Source organism: Tigriopus californicus, chromosome 8 (genome assembly GCF_007210705.1).
Source record: "Tigriopus californicus strain San Diego chromosome 8, Tcal_SD_v2.1, whole genome shotgun sequence".
Classification (NCBI taxonomy): domain Eukaryota; kingdom Metazoa; phylum Arthropoda; class Copepoda; order Harpacticoida; family Harpacticidae; genus Tigriopus; species Tigriopus californicus.
In genome coordinates this window covers 10,794,580-10,811,301 of record NC_081447.1, presented here as the reverse complement: position 1 = coordinate 10,811,301, position 16,722 = coordinate 10,794,580, and the positions used below count along the sequence as shown (strand labels likewise).

Genomic DNA, 16,722 nt, shown 5'->3' with positions numbered 1-16,722 from the left:
TAGCTTACCTTATCACGAGTATTAAATCTAGCGTTTCCCCATCCAGACGCACCGAAGTTTCCCCCATCTTAAGGGGAAGTACGTAGTCTCGATCGTGGCCAGTGGCAAGTACCTCATAGCTACTCTCCATCCATCTAGGATAGGATGATGCGGGTGGCTTTTGAGTGGCGGGCGGTGGAATTTCCCTTGTGCTCCTAGTCGGCCTTCGTCCCCTACTACTGATGAAGATCGAAGAAAGCTGGGAGATCCGCTCAGGTGCATTGGAATAGCCAACGAATCCCAGTCAAGCATCACGACCAGGATGTGGGATATGGATCGAGGAAATGATTTCATTTCACCACCAGGATCGAGATCTTGCCGAAACAGAAAATAAGTTGCTCAGACTCGGGAGTGCAGAGATTCGGCTCAACACATTTTTGAGAGCTCATCAAAATGGAATAAAAATCAAGTGAAACCGAACGAAGGGGGCTGATGGGCAGTAGGATGGTCATTTCTTGTCGCGTCATCCTCAATTTTTCTATCTTTTAGTTTTGGCAATATTGAGACATTATTTGAAGATAGGAATTTCAATCCTGAGGAACATGCACCATTCGTACTCTGTAATAGTCTGTTTTCCGAGGTATTGTAAAAGAAATCAACATGAAGAATGGCTTGGCTGGAGGTGTTAGTTTTTGCACAGATTGCTTGTTATTTTAGGCAAAGTTTATTGTGGTAATTATTTGGTCATCTCATTTTCGAAATTAAAAGTAGCATCTGAAAGAAGACACGGCGTTCTGTTTCAGCTTACTAAGGGCAATAAGTTTATGATGTTCGCATTTAAAGATAATGATTTGCGGCCATAGACCTAAAAATGGACATTGGAGAGCCACATACTTAAAATTTGGGGCAGGAACGAACGAGAGGCATTTGTTTTTAGGTGAACCTCTAAAAATAAGCTTAGTGCTCGAGTTCCACATACACGTACGATATATATTGTTAGTTAAATTTGATAAGGGAGAAAGTGGACAAAGGTTTTGATAGGAATTCTCTCATCTTTTTTTCATATGTAGATATTGCCAGAATCTGTTAGCAGAAATACGGCTGTCAAAACCCATTGCTGAAAAATGCCCTTCCAACAACATGCACCAAAGCACTCGTAGCTTTAGAACAACCTCCACAACCTCTCTTATGAATCTTCTAAAAAACTCTGGTTCACATAAGAAAAAATTGACTACCTCACTTCTGCTCCAAGTGGGTCGGGTAAAGGGAAGACGAGCTCTCTTTTTTTCTGCCAGATGAAGATCGTTGCAGCTTGGCCGTCAGGAGCTCTTGCATCGATTTCGTCGTGTTCATCATCCATGTGGGTGCTCCTCGTCTTCTCAAGCTGTTCAGCTCTTCTTCGGCTCCAAATCATTGCTCCTAGCCCCCAAATGCCCAAGCCCCACTGCCCAATTCCTCCGGTCCTCCAGCCTCTCCTCCACGTCCCCTCAATACTCGCTTCTCTCTGCCCCATCGTCATTGCAGGTTGTCCATCTCTGGCAGGAAATTTGCTTTGGCAGGCATATGTTCGTCCAGGTCCCGGCTGGGGCCAGTCGAGTTCCAGTTCCACACCTAGGAATTTGGAAAGCCTGTGTGGAGCTGGTGGCCATGCATGGGGAGTTCTTGGGAGGCATGTTTTGGGCGATCCTGGGATGCGGTCCAGATGAGGCAATATTTCAAGCTCTCCAATTTGATTTGCATTCCCTTGGGGCAGTTGGAAAAGGAAAATGTGGCAGTAGTTGATGCCAAAGCTTTGAGCGGTGAATAATGAACCACCCACGGTCTATTGCCATATCCACTGTCTGTATGATAAGACATTGACGTGGGTGGACCAGTTATTTTGGAGGGTGGAGCTGTGGAAGATTGTGTTCCAAGTGATGAAGAGTAAGCATCGTTCGTTTCTGCCTACTGGTCACGGGTAAGCTTTGTATGATGTATTGTTGAGGTGCCAAGTGGAGCGAAAATAAACTTTGAAACGCTCAAGATGAGGTCAAGGGGGCCATGGCGCATTCAAAGCAAAGTTTTGGACCCAATTGAAATCAGGGGAAGTTTGTACGACAAAGAGATAAATTTGCCTCCCTGCTCTTAGTTTTAGTGGTATCTTGATATTGATGATGATGGTTCTGTCCCCTCGATGGCTGGCTGGCCCTAGTTACTGTTGGACCATTAGTTACTTAACGCTTGGGATGGAATTATTCGGCTCGAATGCCTAATCCCTTTTCCTAGAACAGCATCAATTTTTTTTTTGGCTGTATTTCTGTCCAGCAAAACCCTCATATATACCATCGTCCAATTACGAAGTTTGTCCTCCGATTTCGGCCTCTGAGGACCACTTATGCCAACCGAAGGGTTAAGTCCAAACCCGGTTAAAACTCTTTACCCCTTTACCCTTAAAATTATCTTGATTGCTCGCGATAGAGCCTCTTGGATCTGGCTTTATCGCGCAACCTATTATTGTTCTTATGCAATGATCATGCATCTGGCTCCTCTCTTTTGCGACGAGAATGTTCTCAGTCGCATTGCATTGGTAGGTTGTCGGTATGGCACACGAGTGATCCCCATTGACAAAAATATCTCCCATGCTAGTGGCCTCCTAATTGATGGTGTGAGTGCCAGTGAGACCGAGGCTGCTTAGATGATTTGTGGTACGATTTCCGGACATTTTAAGCTCAAGAGCCTTGAACACACCCACCTGTGCCACAGTCAAGCGTTCTTCACCCATTCTCCTCCGCTAGCGTTTCTATAGTTTGAAACTGCGGTGATCTGTGTATGAATCTTAATTGCAGGAGGTTTGAAATAATTGCGAATTGTCTTGGGGTGCCGTTGCGTGCTCATGTTTTCAATCTCTATATTCATTGGAGTCACGTTTCTTAATTTGACAAAAACCAATGACAATATGGTCGTTTGCACGAACTATTCAGAGGAGAAGTGAGCACTCTGTAACAGTGCGTAGATAGAGCCAGTCAGTGAGCAATCGTCATTCCTACATTCTGTGCGACATTCACGCCAAGCAACGTGCAGAACGCATTTTGCCTTTGAATCAGCTCAGCTGCTTGGCTTATGGACCCAACTTTGATTATTTGTTCCGCTTTAATGTCCAATGATGTGGACCATTCGATTTAACCAAAGCAGATTCCCATTCAATGTGCAATATTGCCATTGGGTTAGGAGACGTGGCTTAGTGGTTGACGCAGTTTTCTAGTATGAGAGAGGTTGTGGGTTCGATTCTCCTCCCCAACCTCTTTCAAAGAACAAAGAAGCCATTAAACGCTGACCATACACACAGACGAAGAAACAACCTAGTTGCAGAAATATCCGAATTTTCAAATTGATGATGTGATGTCTAGCTTCGCTGTTCGGGTGAGGTTTAAAACTGAGCCTAGCACCCATTTTTAAAGAATAGCATTGTTCCAGCTGTCCGAAATTAATGTGCGAATATTGCAAAAGAAGCCATGTTTAGAAAGTGATTTTATTTGAGACAACGTTAAAAAGAATGGTTGTGTTTCTAAAAGTATTCTTGGAGAGTGCTGTTTCAAGTAATTCTGAACACTCCTTCGTTCCAAATTTGATGCCACATGATACGACTGGAACGCCAAGTACAGTACTTCAGTAGCGGAAACTTGTGTTACTCCAACAAGGGGAATAGCATAACACGAATGAAAAGGCTCTTCATGAAAATATTTTGGACCTCTCCTCTGGCAATGGAAATGCGCAAAAAAGCAAGATCATTCGTTTCGTTTCGAATTCTACCCTCCATCCATGAATGAATACGATAAATAGCTTAAAAAGAATGAGTGCATCCAATCCAGCAAGATTGAACGTTTCCCTTGATGCTACATTCATAAAATGTATTCGCTCCTGCAAAGGCAACAAAATAACTTCCTCATCATGAACAATTCCATCGATCGGGAGAGAACGTGTCGCATAAATGAAATGTTTGTTATTAAAACAACACCAATAGGCATCCTGTATTTTTGCTCCTTTTTATTGTCGTCAACGTAACGGTTGCCTGCCGAAGACAGAGTACAAAGTAATGAAGGCTCTGGAATGTACGAGCATGTATGCCATTCGATCGATGTATTTGGAATTGCTTTCGACTCATGGAAGATGGAACATCAAGGTAAACAAGGGAGAGACGGAGAAAGAAAGAGAGAGAGAGAAAGAAAGCGAAAGAGAGCAATTAATTGCGATCTAGATTATCTCTTTGAATGATGAATGGATCGCCAGCAAATAGCAGAGAAAGGACCCATGAAAAAGAGTACAATCTCACTCATTGCATATGAAATGTTGTCAGAAGTGGTACATTCATGAGCCTGAGCATAACTGTAAATTCATGCAGACGGGGTCGTTTCCCCAATTGGATAACCACAATAACAAACCATTAGCCCAATGAAGGCTTCATCTCAAGTTGTGGAATGCAAATTTGGCTGACCGAGGAGACATACTAAATGAATGAATGAATGAATGCATGAATAACAGTGCTAAGAAATAAGTTTTACAACTACATTCTGGGACGAGGTGCAATAGTGTGTTCGTTCGATGGCAAAAACGAGCTGGTTGACATTTCTGCAGTAAGCAATCGTGCAAATAGCGTAAAAACTCCCCAGGTGGAAAGTAACGGCCTTACCGGTGGCCTTTTTGTGTTTCGCTTTTTTCTCATCGAGTCAGGCATAACATATCACATCCATGACAAACCCCCCCCCAAAAAAACGAGAAGCACTTTGGTACAAACTCTTTACCAAGCATGCTTGATGACGTACACAACCGGGCATCAAATTCGCTTTCCCACTTGTGAAAGCAGATCTGCTGCGGGGTGTATTTCGTTCGACCTTTTGATTGGTAACGTATTGAAGACCTTGCATTATTGAGAGCTTTTAAAGTGTTCACTTTTACAAGATATTGATGAAATTTTGAAGCGATGGACTTGTTTGGTACACAGGGATCATTTCTTTTTGATGGAATATCGTTGTGTTTAGTTGGAACGATTTCTACTTAATCTCTTCCCTGAATGTTAGGGAGCTCAAGTGCGCTACTTCATAGCATACTTGAGACGTCTTGAAGCCACCTTAAATAGCTCCTGTTCGAAAGTACACGTTGTTCAATTTGTGATGATTTTGGTTATCATGTTTACTTGGCTTGCCGTCCAATTCGCCACTCTGAACAATCGTTCCATTTGGTGCTTTTGCACATCCACCCCGATTTATGAATGCTTGATGCAACTTTTTTTCGGGTTCGTGCTCCTCAAAATCGAGAGAATCGTTCAGCCTCTCTTGATCTGCATATCTCTCAGATCAAAGCCATCAGGTGCTTGAGAAATGGCAAATGCAGTTTGTTTGCGAATTAAAATGGGCGGTAAATGAATATGATGCGCGTCGAAACGCAAGTCGTCGACGACGACGATGACGACCTACATCTTCAAACGCTACGGACATTGTTATTTTCGATTGTCGAGATCCACGAAGTTGGCGACATCGAGCCTGGACCGAAACTCATGTCTAGTACTTAGTACAGTATATATGCAGTTTGTTTCGTCGAGAGCGACTGCCTCCAATAGCTTAGTTGTCCCATGCGAGTGCATCTCTGAGCCCGAGGTTAAAATAGGCACGGGGAGAAACTTGCATCTCCCAATATTACGTACACCTCACACCTAGTGCTTCAGATAATTGGCATATTGATGCTCACTTAATGCCCAGTTTAACCCTGCTAACCATAGTGTGAAAAGGCCCATTCGCTTCAAATACCGTGCAAAGAACCTCAAACCCACGGATCCACACCCTTGTTTCCCCTTTGTTATAAATCCTGGAACTATGGAACTGACTAGTGCCATCAGGCCCAAACGGAGTAAGTCAAGCAAAACAATGCTTGTACTCGTTTGCGTTTGTTGTCCATTTTCTTGTTCTGGATTTGCTTGCTCAAGAAAACGAAAATGGCCAGAGGCTGCTGACTTGCCCATCCAATGATACATATGGTGTCAGTTTTTGGAGTGAGTGGTGGGTAATCCTCTGTTCGGCCTGAAATCTGAAATGGGGTACCGACTACCGAGTTCCGTCACTGCAGCAACTGGAACGGACGGTGGTGCCACTGTCCAGGCATGCATCCTCTTGTACCTACCTATCTATGGACATACCTACATACTACTTGCTCCAAACGTAGTAGGTGTACGTAGAACTACATACGCACACACCCAGCCTGCAATAGCCAGTAGTGGAATGGAGCATTTTGTTTGACTTGGCAAGAAAGCCCAAAAAATGAGCTCTAAACATCATCACCCCGCCAAGAAAACAGGATCTACTACGTACGTACATAGGAGGAGAGATGAGCGTGGTCCGACTGAAATCTGAAGTGCGTAGGGATTGAATATCCCTAGCTATCTCGAATTTTGCCCCTGCTCCAGAGAATTGGGGCTATCGTTCGTCCATGTGTATCTGTGGACTATGACATGGACTAAATTTAAACGGACAATTATGTTAGACGAATAAAAGTCAACGGAAATGTCAGAAGTGATGGGACACATTTCCAAATTGTCATCTTGGGAATGTTACGTCTATCGTACAAGCACCAGTGGTGGTGGAAGTGGTCCACGTGCCACTCACTCACTCACTCGCTCACTCACTTACTCACAACGACGAATGCAAATGCACGCCACATGTATGTATGTAAATGGTACCTAGTCAAAGATTGCTCTAATCCTAAAAGGTCGAATCACAACATTTCAATCGATAGTTTCGGCGGAAAAAAGAAGCTTGACGTCAAGTTCCTAGGTGTGACAGATCTGGAATTCGAGCCTTGTCACTTTGATCCCTTTCTCGCTTGATTCTGTTTCCATGTTGCTTGCTTGCTTGCTTGCTTGCTTGCTTGCTTGCTTGCTTGCTTGGTATTGAACAAGAGATCGGTTTATTTGACGTCCATACTGGTTCCAACTGCTACCCACTGGAAATTGGTTAAGAATGGCCAGAAACAGTAATAAGACACATGGCGTACAGTACTATAACCCAGCAACCTTTGAGGTGTTCAAAGAAGCTCATCATGTATTCATGCACCTTCCGAGGTTATGAAGAAGTAATTGTTTCACATTCTATACAAGAAATTTTAAATTTGTATTCCTTGTTTTGTACAAACAAATTTAGCTGGGGCAGAAGAGAAAAGAAGACAGCGAGAAAAATGTGAAGAAAGGCCAGCCTCATTGTCCCTTTCTTCACCATTCAATAGAGAACAGAAAAGCATGATAAGGTGAAAGCGCGTTCAAGTACATTTCATAAAAGATGAAGACCCTTTCCTACTTTGGTTTGCTTGTATTTTGGATCAACAGTATGGCTGATTCAAAACATAAGAGTGACACTAAAGGACCAAGGTTTCACTACGGCCTTTCCGGTTTATTAGAAGAAATTATCAGTGAAGGAGAAGCCAAAGAGCACAATTTTCAGTTCAGGCTCAATATTTCTAGAGGGACAGTTGGTTGTGGATTCCTCATGAAAATAATGATCGTTTCATGAAATTAAAAAGAGGCTGAACGTTGTGAAAGTCCGTGTTTATGAGTTTTCCTTGTTTTCTAATTGTTACGATAATGCCGTTACTTTCCCGCTGCTTTCCAATGTACAAGTAACGATGCTTATCAGATAAGTTCGAAAATAATTGGCATATGACAAACATTTTTTTTCTACGCGTCTACGCTTGAACTCACCCATCTAAAATAGACGGACAAACATTTTCATTGAGAAACATTGAAAAGTCGACAAATCAAAGTTTTTGACATTGGTCACAAAGGATAATCTAAAGAAAGGTGCTTACTTTTCCTATTTTCAAACATTGAGAAACATTCTTAACCATAAGCCAACCTAAAACAGGATTTTCGAGAAGTTTGAGGAAACTACAATTCCAAATAATAATGCTGATACTTTTTGTTTTGCCTTTATAAAATGCAGGATAAAATATATGTATTGGCAGATGTGATGATTGGCACTCTAATGATTAAAATTTGAATTTCACTTTCTACCTAGCTATTATCTCTATTATCATTTTGTGCGGACTTCCTTTCCGCTACTAGGAATTTTGATCCCTAGCACTTCTAGCCGGAAAAAGGTTTTTATTTTATCTGATTGAATATTTGTATAATATTTGGGAATATTAAGAGGGCAAATGATTGCTGATATTAATAAGTAATTGAAGGCACGTTTTGCTTTTTTCTATCAAACTATACCATAAGTTATATGTATACCAATGTCAAAAATTCTTTCATTATAATTTTATTGGTTTCACAAATCATTATTTTAAGTAGTCTCAAATCAATTTGGTCATATGTATGGGGATGTTGTTGCCAATAAAATGTTTGCCATATGGCTAACATTCTTTGGAAATGATGAAAGCTAAATTGTTTATGATATTCGTTAAAACAATGAGGTCCACTTCTCTTCTTTCTCGGGCTCCTTCATTGTTCAATTTGCTGCCCTCAAATATTCGTAGGGAGTATGTAATTGTTCATTCAGTGGGAGGATTTAAGTCAGACTTGGACAAGTTTTTTACCATAATTCCCGATCAACCTTATATTCAAGGGTTAGCCAGATCAGCCAACTCTAATTCGTTGGTCGATCAAATAATATAAATAAATAAAAGTGAAGTAAAATGAATTAATTTCTCGTCTTGAACTGCTGGCATTCCAATCCCAGTAGCGGCAAGGAAGTTTGCAAAAAAAAACAAAAATATGCTAAACAACATTTTGAGATATGGCTGATAATGTTTTTTGATATTGCTAATTACCTGCCAAATTATACATCGTGTAGACGTGCCATGAGCTTTACTTGGCCTTTTTAGACCATCATTATTACGCTAATCCTTCTTAGAGCTTGTGTGAATGGTTTTATTGTAAAGAAAGATAGTCCAAGCGAAAATATTCTGATTGCTTGACTTTGAACAAATCGTTTTAATACCAGATAACGTTTAAAAATGTTGGAGACTTGACGTAGTGGTTATTGGAGTTTCCTTGTGAAAGAGAGGTCACTGATTGGATTCTCGTCCGCAACATGTCTTTAAAGGAACCGTTTAGACGCTAATCACACCCACAGACGGATAACAATCTGATATGGACTTTGACACTGCATATCGGAACAAGTTACAGGCTGCATTTGCTGGTCGGGGAGGTTCTCCCCTCCGACTCTAGTAACCATCAATATAAAAGTTCAACTTCAATTTTTACAGTACCATAATTGATTTACTCATAACATATTTTCATGATTACTGTTGAATAAGATTGCAGTGTCAGAATAAACGCAGACCAGATTTGTTTCATACCTTTCCCGATACTTTACGATCGTCAAGTGGATTAATCCACCAATCCGTTCTGATTTTTTATCGATGAGTTCCTAAATCCTCAGAAATGCTACTTTCCATACTTTCCAATGCGTCCTTTTTTTCGAGTGAATCTCGTTCACGGTGACCTTGGTTTTTTCCCAATTATCCACTGTTTGCGTGGCCATATAGTACAGCGATTATTTCCCTGGTATGAAACTTGGCACCCTTGGGATTTTCTGTGCCACTTGCAAAAGGGAGAGACCTTCTGTAAGAGTACAAGCTAAGATCGCTGAGGTTATCACTTACCTAACATACCTTTGATATTGGGCTTGACTTCGCAGATGTGAAATGAACACCACGCTTATAGCCCTTTGGTTACCCCCCAATTAAATGGAAGGCATTTACTCAGATTGACCCCGAGTGACGTCAAGGTTTTGACTTGGGGTCAAGTTACTCAGTACACTTGAGCAATTGATCATCAGCCACTATTGACGACTGGGGTAAAAGCAATATAATACACCTGAGTGAGACTTTTCTGAAGAATGCTGCTCTTAACACAAACAATCGACGACACTATCATCGAGCTCTGTATTACAAGATATATGTGTGCGTAACTTGATCCGATTCGCGAAATTCAAAGGAAACTTCTTCAGTTATTGAAATCAGTTCGTACCACCAAAACTGGCTCAAGTCCGCATTAGCGTTCAAGATTGTCAGGTTGGGTGTGGCTTTTGTGAGCAAGTTTGTCGACATCGTTATCAATCTAATCGCATCTAAGCTGATGGGAAAAGAGGCGGGATGTGGATGCAGTGGCCTAATATGGATCAACAAACAATGCGTATGGACAGAACACATGAAATGCAAATAACCGACGATGGCTTTAATCAATTCGACCCACCACTATGACCTGGGGAGATATACAGTGCGATGATGAGGCATAACTGCCAAAACAGACCACACATGAACCTAATTATCATTCACTGATTTTCTTAATTAGAAGGACCAACCCTACCTAAATGCCTCATGACTTGTTTCAATCGAACCATGAACCTCTGCTGCCACACCATGACGAACATAACCCAACGGGTAGGAAAAAATCATTTGAAGGATAATACTCTTGCCCAAACCTATCAACTTGTTCCAAGAAATGACTGGAATCCCTGCCCTTCTTTTCATCCTCTTAAGCTCGGCAAACAAGGCTCTGAAGTGGATATGAGGGCTTACCATCAGGGTTAGCAATTGCTATCAAGCGAACCTATCGTTTTAATTGAAACATTATACTGGCCTTGTATCAGCTTCTTCTGAGAAACAACAGTTGTACAAGTGTTGGATTAATCAAATCCCCCAAAGTCTTGCCGGCTTCAACCTTGGATCATGCACTTGGTCGGACAAAGCTTGCCCAAAGTCCACTTCTCAAACAAAGTAGAGATAAATAGAAAATCATTGACAAAGGATCCTTCTGGAATTATCCGAATGGGATCGTTGATCTCTTAAAATATGTTCCATGCCAAGCAATAAAGGGATTCCTTTATTCTTTTTATCCATCGACCCTAATACTGAGCAAGAGAATGGTAGAATATATATTCCTTGATACGTAGGCCGTTCCTCAACGAGGTTTTGTTTGAGGGAGCGTTGGAGAATGTTGGTGGACTTAGAGGGTGGATTTTATAACGTCTTACAGATTTTGCTTTGGCTACAGCGACTAAATAAATGGCTCAACCATTTACTCTCAAAATTGTTAACCCAATAAGGGCCCTTATTTGCAACGTCACACGGCCCAAAGAAAACGGGAAGAGGCCCGGTAGATTGCGAGATAAACTGCTCTTGCCTTGCATTGAACTCAATTTCTTTTCCGGACATTATGTGACACGGGGCACTAATTGTAAATAAGATTTTGATATAATTAGCCAAAAACAACACAAAGGCATTATAATTCAATAAAAAGGAATTTCCCAATCGGCCCTGTATTTGGTAGAGGCTAAATGAAAAAGCGCCCTCTGAAGTGCAGAACGTAAAACATATTTCTTGCATCGTAAGGGGAGTATGGCACAAGTCGAGGTCACGTTCTAATGTTTGAACCAGGGGAGCTAGGGTGGAGATGTCCCAACAAAGCTCAAAGCTGCGTGGCGTAGCACTGAAGTCACGGCTGAACAAAACGCCTTGCTCTCCTTTCTGTATTGAAGCCTACTCTCCAAGACCACTTGAACCTGATATTGATGGAAAGTTTCACATAAGCATAAATAACTCAAAGTAATTTGCTAACAATTTCTTCAGGTTGACCAGGTTGCGGGGAAGACCATTTGATTTGAGAAGTTTTAGGAAAGAAATTTCCAAACCAGCTACCTTTTTGGGCCTGTTTAATGTCCAGAGGTTTTAATTTGGCAATTTAGCTTCTTCTACCTCAAACTGTAGATCTATTTATCAAACACTCCCTGAGCCTGTGGGTTTTGCTAATGAATCTTTAGGTTTTGCGAGCTGATCTTTGGATCACCCTGGCTTCTACGTACTCGCCCTCCACGCAACTTCCGACGGCCAAAAAAACCCTTGACTTGTGCCATTGCCAACAGCATTCATTTTGCGTAAAAACCATAGTAATAATTTTTGACCAACAACTTTCACAAGACCAAAGCCCAATGTAAGCAAGACATTACTAGGGACGGTACTGAGCGTGTCAGTTGTGAGGCTGGCAGTAATTGTGTTCAGTAAATATTTTTGATCAAGAGCGGCCAATTTGAATAACCTTTTTTAAACTGAAAGGGAGTTCATCTATAAGCCTAAATACAGAACCTGAGGTCAGTTTCCTAAAGTTCGTACCTCGGAGTTAAGGGTTGGACGTTAAGTGGTATGAAACAACACTCCATAAAATGGTGAGCACAAGTACATTCTGGGTAACGTCCAAGCTTAACTCAGAGATACGAGCGTTTAAAAAACTGGCCTCTGGTGTATCTAAAGCAATTTTCAAAGAGGCAGTACATGCTTTTGTTTGTAACACTTTATCCCATTCATCCTGTTGACTGCTTCCCCAAGCTGCCATTCATGGATTTGAAGAAAACTCGGAAAGTGAAAACACCAGCCGATTGCATCGTGAAGTGAAATGTTAAGTTTGAGCAAAAAGCAACCCTGCTTTGACAAAAGAAAAATCAGGGATACATTTTGACGCTAATTAACGGGTGTCTGGCATTCCAGCAGTAATATCATATGCCATTGAAAATGTAAATTGGCAGCCTTACTTACAACCTTACTTATAAGTACTGATGGGAAAAGGGCAAGTAGCATGTCATCACAGACATCCAAGTACTACTTGTTTACAAGCAAAGCTTGGCCAAGTAATAGAACTTGGGCAAGCTTAACACAAGCAGAGATCCGCTGCTAACGTAGGGAGCCCAGACGGCTAGCTGAGGAAAACCGCAAAATGAGGATTTTTTGTTCGTAGCTAAAGTCAGATTGCCAGAAACAAATCAGTCATTGAACCAAAGCCACGTTGCTGCGTCACTGTTGGTGCACATTATTGCTTTTCTTGTATAAGCTGATTTAACTTGCCCTGGTATAAAATTTCTTGCGTAAGTTTGGGCACACCATTTTCCCTCAAGTGTCTGTGTGCAAACCCAAGTTGGGGCAAGTTCCTACTTGGGCAAGTAAAGCACCGGAGTACTTGCCCTGTCAGTGCTTGCTTCACATCAGTACTTACAGTTCTCTTCAAGTGTAATAGACTAATTATGCAATAACTTGACTTCCATTTAATTGATTGACCTAAAATTTTGACACATTGATCATATATCTGTTAGGAAAATTTGTTTTTTTTAAACTTCTTGATGTGGCCCCACAACACGGTGCCCGCCAAAAGACCCGCAATCATGGCGAGAACTTGCCAAAAATTGACATCAGAGACGCGCGAGGCCATCATGGCCTTGAAGAAGGCGGGCTGGAAAGGGGTCAAGATCGCCAGAGAACTGAGGTTGAGCAGTGTCGACGTGTTCAGGGCCATCAAGAGGTTCAAGGAGCTGGGTCATTCCGGAAATCGAACGCCCCAGAGGACCAAGACTGTCCGATTGCCGGCCGTGATCAAGAAGGTGCACGAGCATGTCAGGAGGAACCCGAACCTGTCGGAGAGGAAGTTGGCCGCCGCGATGAATTTTTCGGTTTCCACCGCGCACAGAATCTTCCGCCAAGACCTCAAGATGACTTGAAAACCAAAATTGTATCGCCATCTCCTCTCAGAGGCTACAAAGGAGGAGAGACACCTGCGTTCAAGAAAACTCTTGGCACGGCTGAAGAAGGGCCCCAAGGAGGTGATCTGGTTGGATGAAAAAATGTTCACCATGGAGCCCAAGCTGAACAGGAAGACCGACGGGACGTGGGCCAAGAACCACAAAAAAGTCCCCCAGAAGTTCAAGTACGTGGGGCGCCGACAGAGGGGGTGAGCAAGGCTAATGGTGCATTTAGACATGGAGTACGTCAGTAGTGGAGTGGAAAGATTGGTCGAAGATCAAACGTCTTTCAGCGCGGTTTTGTAGAGCTCTGCATTACCTCCTGATCAGATGCATTCCCACTGCTGAGAGAGTGCTCAATGAACTTCGTCTTTATGTTCAAGTACTCAATTAGGAGGTAACGCAAAACTGAAATGTCCTCTAGCGAGGTATGAGAGGGCTTTCCTCTCCATCACTGCCGTACTCCATGATTTAAACAATCCTATTTTCAGCACATTTAGTGACAAATTTGTGACCCACATCTCATATGCTGACCCGTATCTCGTTTACAATACAAGGGCAAATTTAGGAATCGTCCTTTACAGAGTATTCAGTGATTCCATATTCTCAGTCAAGAAACAATCGATAATTGTACAAAAGTAGTAAATAATTCATTACAGACTTGATTAACAAATGAAACCGGAAATTTTGAAACTAGCCCATGTCAGTTTTTAATTTTATTTGGTGGTTTTGCGCTATGTCTATTATTTGACCCCTTTAAGTGGAGAAAAAACAGTAATCTATTATTCATCAAGCTTCTGGTATTTTCTTGTTGAAAATGGGTTGCTAAATCTTACAATTTGGTGTATGAAGCGAACAATTTTCATTCATGCAGGAAATGGAGGTGCTGTTTGTCACTCGGTGCCCTGCAGGGAGACTGCATCTGACATGACGAGAGGTCTCTTAAGACGCGTTATTTCGAGTTTCTAATGGTGCGTCCACACGAGAAACATTCTGTCACAAAGTTTGCCTACCAATTTCGGAAATGTTTGGTATTTGACAAACAGTAAATCTCTGAGCCGTCTATTCGTGAAACTACTCGATCAAAACAGTTTGACATATATTTTGATTTAGATTTCAAATCAGATGAACTTCCAAGTGATCATATCATTTCCCAATGGGTCTTTCATTCAATATTTTTGTTATGCACGGTAAACAAGATGATTAGTATAATGAACATAGGGAAAACTGAGCAATGAAATTTGAAAAAAAAACCACCGATGGGCACTATCATGATGAGAATGTTTCGCTTTCCAAAAAGGTCCTTTATTTTGCCAATTTCAATCTGTGCGGTCACTTGTTGGCTGAAACCGATTACTACTTGAAGGCATGTTTTGCCCCGTTCTATGAACTATACCATAAGCTACCTGATGATTCACTTTTAATAACATTTTTGCTTTTCGAAAGGGTTTCGAAATTCATTTTGACTATAAATCATAAACCAATTATTTGGCAACGAAAACCCGACCAATTTTCCAACTCATTAAAATCGTGAAAAAATGGACAACAGTTCTCCAATAATATGATAAACTATTTAATAGCCGAGTACGGGTCGAAATATGACAAGGATATATAGTCCAAAGGTCAAGTCAGAAACGTAAACACAAATATAGTAAGAGCATTAAACATGATAAAGACAATTTGGATAGTTATATGCAGTTAATATTACAGATGGCATTGACTAAAAAGAGTTGAGTTTTATAGAACAAATAAGGACCCGCCCACAAGAACAGACGGCATTTCACAGGAAAGGTGATGGTCATGGGCAGCTTTAAAGTAATGAGTCAGTGAGTGGGTAGGACTCGGTCCGTTGAAATCCGACTGATCTGGCTTTCATGGCTAAAATTGGCGGGCAGGGAAATGGACGAAAGAGCAGCCAAAAGTGGCTGGCTGGTCTGGATGCTGGGGTCTCAAGGGTGTACGTAGAGGACCGATCATGGGCGTGTGTGTCGGCCAAGGGCTGACTCATAACCAGCCAAGAACCTCCAGGTATGGGCCAATGATTCCGTTCTCTGATGAGCTGATCCAACTTCAATTGGATCAGTTTTCTTTGGAAGAGGTCAAGGAATCCATCCATCCATTCATCCATCTAGCTTTGGGTTGGCTCGCTCAAGTCTTGCTCACAGACGGATGTAAAAGAAGGGGCCGGGACCATGATTGGGGCCGGGTCCATGATCGGGCTGAGCCCGAGGACAGGCCCAGGGTGGGTGGGTTTACTGGGGTGGACACTTCCATTGTCTGGACGGAGAAGAGATGAATCCGGACTCCGAAGATAGGTGTTGGTTGGTTGATCGAGCGATCGAACATCATTCAATCCTCGATAGGAGATGGAAGTGTGACTACTGAATTAAGAGGGGATGGGATGACATCTGATGACTTTGAACATTGGTTGACAATTCCAGGCCCCTTCATACTCTAAGTTGGGGTTATCCTGCGTCAAAAGGAACCACAATCAATTTTTTTTTGTTATAAACCATCATGGATCGAATGAGTTAAGTTCTGTACTGGCTGAAAATGGACACCTTGGTTGGAAGGGCTGGGGAGGATGCTGTCGTCCATGAAATATTTGCTCTTTGGCAAACAATCTTTAAACATGCTCAAATCGAGAAATGCTTGTGAAATGCCAAACAATGTTTGTGAAATGGCTAATTATTTGCCGAATTATTTGTCGTGTAGACACACCATAAGATAATCATCAAATGTTGTTTACCTGGTCCTGTCTAGGCTTGTGTTTTACAAATTCGAAAACAAATTCAAACCAAGCCTGGCTGACTGGAAAAATAGTGCTCGAAACAGTTCTCTTAATTTGAGCACAGGCAATCTTGCGTTTAACGATTATGCCGACGTCACCAAGAATTGCTTCACACATCGTCGAAAACTGGAATAGGTTCCAACTCAATTATGTGGCAATATTGTCGAAAATATGTCATGTGAAAGCCAAATGTGCCCACAATATGTGTCAAAACAAGGGTCGTCTGAATGTTCCATAGTCTCCACCAACATTCTTTAATGATAGATTGAGTCAAGTTGGGGAAATGCCTACACATCATGGAGATTATTTACCTAAACGGTAAGGAAAGCACTAAGGCAGTGTTGCATCTTACCAGTATCATTGTTTATTGGTTGTAATGGCTAGCTTCATCATTGCATATGTGGTCACTTTTTCATGCCC

General features: G+C 41.8%; 1 protein-coding gene across 1 annotated transcript in view; it reads left to right on the top strand.

The window, feature by feature from the left end:
* Positions 1-1,500: 1,500 nt before the first annotated feature.
* LOC131885450 (nuclear receptor subfamily 4 group A member 2-like) overlaps positions 1,501-16,722 on the top strand; it is an 81,889-nt gene continuing 66,667 nt past the window's right edge. The window contains exon 1 of the mRNA XM_059233503.1: positions 1,501-1,936. The gene's annotated coding sequence lies outside the window, so the exon portion shown is untranslated. The remainder of the gene's footprint in view (positions 1,937-16,722) is intronic.